The sequence below is a fragment of the Lissotriton helveticus genome, chromosome 12 (genome assembly GCF_964261635.1).
Source record: "Lissotriton helveticus chromosome 12, aLisHel1.1, whole genome shotgun sequence".
NCBI lineage: Eukaryota > Metazoa > Chordata > Amphibia > Caudata > Salamandridae > Lissotriton > Lissotriton helveticus.
Genome location: NC_136073.1, coordinates 566609108 through 566615533, shown reverse-complemented (window position 1 = coordinate 566615533; position 6426 = coordinate 566609108).

The following is a 6426-nucleotide window of genomic DNA, read 5'->3' as shown; positions in this document are numbered from 1 at the left end:
GTGGTATATTGTATATGGTGCCTGTGTCAACTACCATACGTTGGACAAACCTCCCAACCTATAAAAGCTTGAATAGGCCAACAACGAAGCAGAATACGGTGTTCCATTCTAAATGCGCCTTTGGTGGCTCATTTTATCGAAAATAAACACACAGCAGATGAACTCAAGTGGGCAGTGGTTGAAAAAGCCGTCATCCCTGAAAGAGTTGGCGACCTGACGCATATACTACAGAGATTAGAGTGCCAATGAATACATCGTATCAACTCCATTGGGCAAGGACTAAACAAAGCTGAAGAATGGGGTGGGTTGGCTCCACCCTGATAAATTGAACACTTAATGAACGTTTGAGACACACTGAAGACTATAAAAGCAGACATGAAGGGTTCTCACCCAGCTATACTGTACTTCTAATGTATTGGTTATGACTTGTACCTAAAATATGTATTTGACTTTCATATGTGACCATTGTTGTTTCCAGGACAGATGGATATATTTTACATACTCACAGCCAATTGCATGATGAATATCCCCATATTGCACAATTTTCATAGACGGATGTATGTCGTTACAACGCATGCTCTTACAACGCATGCCATTACGACGCAACTTTTACAACGCAAGTCGTTACAACGACTTGCGTTGGGGGCGCTGGATAGTGAATAGTTTAATTTACTATTCCGACTCCATTCCCGGTGGATAGTAGGGAAGGTGTTGGATAGTAATTAAACTATTCCCTATCCTAGAGCACCCTCCAGCGCAATGCGTTGTAATGACTTGCGTTGTAAAAGTTGCGTCGTAATGGTAGTGCGTTGTAAAAGTTGCATTGTAAAGGATGTTTCCCTCATAGACATAGAACAATTCTCTTTTGGAATCATGTAGTACATTTATGCTTAATTCCAGTTTAGCCTGTTTTTATTCCAGTTCTTCTCATATTGTTTTTTAGTGGTCATTCTCTTCCATTCAAGCCTTTTTTCCACCCAATTTATCAAGTTTTATCTTAAGGACACGGAACCGTTTGTGCCTTGTCTTTTCTATTAGTTTAGTCTGCTCACATAATCCTGGCCAGCAGAGTGCGCCGTATGCACATTAAACAAGACCAATTCCTTGCGTCGGTGTGGTCATTGTACCAGGAGAGACAGACAGGTGCAGTTCTCGCCTAGAGGCGAGAGTGATTCATCTCCACAGCTGAACTTGGAGACCCAGCATATTCAATTATCATCTCCACACCAGGTAAGAGCATTTCTGTGCCTGAGTGTGTGGTAGTAGGCTGGAAATTGGGTGAATGCTTATTCACTCGTTTCTCATTCTAATATTAGGTAACTAAAAGACTGATTGGAGTCATCTTCTTGTGAGGCTTACTTAGAACACCACGTTATCTGACAGTCATCCCCAGGTATGATTACTGATTGACAATCTACCCTCTTGAAGCAATTCTCTAGTTTTCTCCACCATACCCCATTACTGAAACCTTGGATTTTTTTTTTTTGTAAAACAATTTTATTGCAGAGTTCAAGTCAATCATTACAGTTATTTCGTAAGTTGGCACATGCGGGATCTCAATGTCTCACAATCACGTCACCAAAAATGGTACACTTCAACATTACCCACAGTTCTGGGGCTGGGTGAAAAGTGTCTCACCTAGCGCTTCCCCTCCACCACTGCCCGATGGCGTGTCCAGTGATCAACCGCTGTCTGCTTTTAACTTTTCTGTCCCCCCCCCATCACCCCTCCCCTTCCAGCATCCGGTCAGTTCGAACTGTTAGCCCAAGGTCAATGGGATGCTGCAATCCCCCTCCCCCCTCCCCTTCCCCTTGCCCTCCCCCCACCCACGGTGGTCCATGGCGTCCCGTGTCCGGTGTGTCGCATGCCAGAGCGCATTGGTGATCTGCGGAGATCGGAAATGTCTAAGGAGTGTGTGTGTCCATGGTGGGAGCTGTGGTAGGTATTGCCACCCTAGGTTCCCCAGGGTCCTCTGCCTCTTCCTCCCCCTCGCTCTCCAGTGTACTATCTCTAAGTGCTTGGACTAGTGTTTCCCACGCTAGTGCCGCCTCCTGGGCCTTCTCGTCAGGCCCCCGTCGAGCCAGTTGATACCTGATCGTGCTCTCTGCTGCCGCCCATTTCTGGAACTCAGTTAGCCATTTCCTATGTGTCGGTGCCACCTTCGCTTTCCACCCCCTAGTGAGCTCCCTCTTCGCTAGGAGTAGGCCCATATCTATAAATTTGCTCGTCAGTTTATTCTTACGTGTGTGGGGAAACCAGTGTAGGAGTGTAGTCGCACTATCGTAGTGTAGCTCCCTGTCAGTAACCGCGTTCAAGGTGTCGCCCACCTCCCTCCAGAAGTCCTGTAGGTGCGGGCAGTCCCTTAGCATGTGTAGTAAGTCTGCTTTCAACAGTGCGCATCTAGGACACGCTGCGTCCTCCGCACCAAAGTATCGCGCTATTTTGTGCGGGGTGAGGTAAGCTCTGTGAAGGATATAGAGCTGTATTAATTGGAACCGGGCGTTCCTGGTACTCTTCCTGGGCCTCTGAACCAACTGGGCCCACGCCGTATCCGGGATCTCCCTCTGCAGGTCTGTCTCCCATTGGGTCTTTAAGCGCGTAAGGGGTCGCAAGGTGCTCCCGAGTATTCTGGAGTGCAGGCACGTGACTGCCTTCACTGTCCCTGCGGCCATCATAACATACTGACACGGCGGCGACGTCGCAGGTTCACACAGTCCCTCGCCACAGTGCACTTGGATCCCTCGTACCACAGCTGCGTGAAGTAGATAGTCCCCTCTCGGAAGGTCGTATTGTTCCTGCAAGGATTGATACGGCGTAAGCACCCCGTCAGTGAAGAGGTCTCCTACCATCTGCAGGCCTGCCTCCTCCCAGGTCCGGAGGTTCGACCAGTCGCCGCCATGCGGCAGCGCCGTGAGCATACCCAGTGGAATTTCGGGCGCATACGGGTGTCCGGGGCCAGCGCGCTTTTGCACGCGGTTCCAGCAGAGCCGCAATGTCCGTTCTTCCTGAGACAAGTCTCTGAGTGCTAACCGCTGCTGCAGGGTGATGTACGCCAACACATGGCGGGGGGTGCCAGTGTCCCTCTCCTGCTCCGGGCCTCGGTACACCCTTGCCACTTCCTGCGTGAGGAATTGCAGCTGGGCGGCCAAATAATAAAACTCGAAATCAGGGACCGCAAGTCCGCCCTCGTTCTTCGGGCGGGTCAGGGTCGCCAAGGCTATTCTCCGCCTGCCAGTTCCCCACAAAAAGGACACCACTTGGGATTTTAGTCGTCGAAATACGGTAGTTGGTATCCACACCGGCAGGGTTCGAAAGAAGTATAATAAGCGCGGCAGGGCGATCATTTTAAGCAGCGAGACACGGCCTGCCATAGACAAGGGGAGGGTGGCCCAGAAGAGCATGTTACCCTGCAGCTTTCGGATGCAACGGTTTATATTGCCTTCTAACAGGTCCGTGGGGTCGTGGTAAATATACACCCCTAGGTAGGGCATACAATCCGGCTCCCAGCGGGGCTCGGGACGGGTCATGGGGCACCTCTCCGCCTTCCGGAGAGGAAAGAGGCAAGTCTTCGCCCAGTTCACCTTCAGGCCCGATACATCCCCGAAGCGTGCCAGCAGGTCTACCGCCCCTTCCACTGCCTCCTCGGCGTTCTCCAGGAACAGGAGGAGGTCATCTGCATATAATGATATGTGATGACGAGTCCCGTCCACCTCCAGCCCTTGGTAGGAGTCACCGTTCCTAGCCAGCGCCGCCAGAGGTTCCACCGCGAGGGCGAACAGTAAGGGAGAGAGCGCACACCCTTGTCTAGTACCCCTATGCACTGCATATCTATCTGACACCAACGCTCCCACTCGCACCCGAGCGCCCGCCGATGCATACAGCACTTCCATCCACCGCACATACTCGTCCCCAATGCCAAATCTTCTCAGCACCCTATATAAGTAGTCCCATACCAGGCTGTCGAAGGCTTTCTCTATGTCGACCGCCATCGTTACCGGGGCTCTGGCGGTCGGTGGAGGGTCCGCCACTAGCCTCAGCAACCTACGAATGTTATGGGACGTATTTCTAGTGGGGATAAAGCCCGACTGATCCTTGTGGATCAAGTCTTGCATATGGGCCATCAGCCTGGTGGCCAATATAGTGCTCAAGATTTTATAATCTGTCGTGAGCATCGACAGCGGCCTGTACGATGCCGGGTCAGAGCTGGTCCTATGCGGCTTTAACAAGGGGATCATGAGCGCCTCACGCATCGAACAGGGCAGTTCCCCCCTCTCCTTTGCCTCATTGTATACGATTCGGAGCCGTGGGGCTAGGATATCAACATATTTTCCATAGAATTCGATGGGCAGGCCGTCCACTCCCGGCGTTTTCCTGCGTGCCATTTTCTTAATGGCTCCCCTAATTTCCGCCAGGTCAATTGGGGCCGCGAGGGCTTCCGCTTGGTCTGGGTCCAAGCGTGGTAAGTGTATCTCAGACAACAAGGTCTCCAACACAACAGGCCGGGCTACCGGACCCCCCGCATACAGGCGCTCGTAGTATGCTTTAAAGCATCGTAAAACGTCCGGCTGGGTGCTACATGCGGTGCCATTCGCATCGGTCAGGGACAATATTGGGGCAGCACCCCTATTGGGGTTTGCTAACCAGGCCAGGAGCGTCCCCGTCTTGTCTCCCTCAGCGAGTGCCTTGGTTAAGTATGTTTTGTGATCAAAACAACGAAGGCGCTCCACTTCCACCGCCATCGCTTCCCGCGCTGAGCATAGTCTATCCTGCATAACAGGGTGGTTGGGCCGTTGCTTCTCCACCTCCCGCAAGGCTTGCTCGGCCTTGTCCACATCGTCGACCAGCGTTCGCCGTACGCCCGCGAACTTCCCTATACAATGCCCCCTCACCACCACCTTGAGTGCGTCCCATTCCACTGCCCTGGAAGATGCAGTCCCCTCATTTTCGGCAAAGTATTGGGATATTCTACCTTCCAATGCTCCGCTGAACGGCGGATCGTCTAACGTGTCCGGATGAAGCCGCCACGTTGGAATCGGCGAAACTTCGTTCATCCAGGCAAATGAAAGGAGTAGGGGGTTGTGGTCCGAGATCGTGCGTGCTAGGTATTCGGTTCGGGCTACCATTGGCAACACCGACTGGGAGCATAAGAATGCGTCTATGCGAACGTGGAGGTCGTGCATACCCGAATAGAAGGAATAATCCCTATCAGTTGGGTGTTGGGCGCGCCATGCATCCGTCAGGTCCCACAACCCCTGCCAGTTTGATCTGTGTTTTGCCAGCCTGTGAACTGGGGATGCGTGTAGAGGTGGGTGTGATCTATCGAGGGTAGCGTCCGCCACTGAGTTGAAGTCCCCTCCCAGTAGTACTGACCCCGTTAAATAAGAGGCTAACTGTTTGGTCAGTCTGTTGAAGTACGATGCCTGCTCCACGTTTGGCGCATAGGCGCTGCAAAGTGTCAACTGACGGCCCCGGAGCAAGCCCTCAACTGCCACATATCTCCCTTCGGGGTCCACTGTGTGCCTGGTAACTTGAAAGGGGATCCCCGCTCGGATCCAAATAAGTGTCCCCCTGGCAAATGCTGAGTACGTGGTGTGGAATAGGTGACCCCTCCATCTCCTCTGCAATGCGGTGCCCTCCTTTTTAGTTAAATGGGTCTCCTGTAGGAAGGCAATGTGTATCCCTCTGCGGACCAGGTAGGCGTGTACCTTGTGTCTCTTAGTCATGGAATTTAGTCCCCGCACATTCCAGGACACACACTTCAACGAGCCCATATCAGCCATCACCCCAGTCAGCGCAAATTAAATCAATAAACGTACACTGTCGGACACCAGACACATTTTCACCACCCCCCATTCCCATCTCCCCACCCAACTTCCCAACCCCAATTGTACCTCGAGTCCCCTCAACTACTCCAGGCCCCCCCTCCCCCAGAACAGGACTCAACTGAGAAGTAGAGGCACCCATCCAAACAAGTGAGCAAACGCGCTCACGTAAACTTGTAGTCCTTAGTAATCACCACGGAGGCCTTATGGGCCCTGTGGTGCGTGAGCTGGCTACCGAACCTTTCAAGCCTCGTTCCCACGCCCATCCGCCCCACAATAGTCAATGCAACTCATAAAAGAAGAGTCTCACATTAGTCTGTTCCAATGGTGTTGGGGGGGGCGCCGCCCTCAGGCCCTCTGCTCACCGAAGCCGCGGACAGCTGTCAGGGTTCAACGATTTCCCCCGAAGTCTGGGGGGTGACCTTCGGGCCCCTAGCCCCCTCCAGCCCCGAGAAGTCAGTGTCCGATCCCGTGGCCAGGGCCTCTGAGGCTGATTCTCTTGCCGAGCGGACCGGCGCCGTTCCTGACACCTCCTTAACCGCCTGCAGCGCTGCTCTCCGTTCTTCATCTGTTTGCGATGTCGAAGGCTTCTTGGATCCTCGGT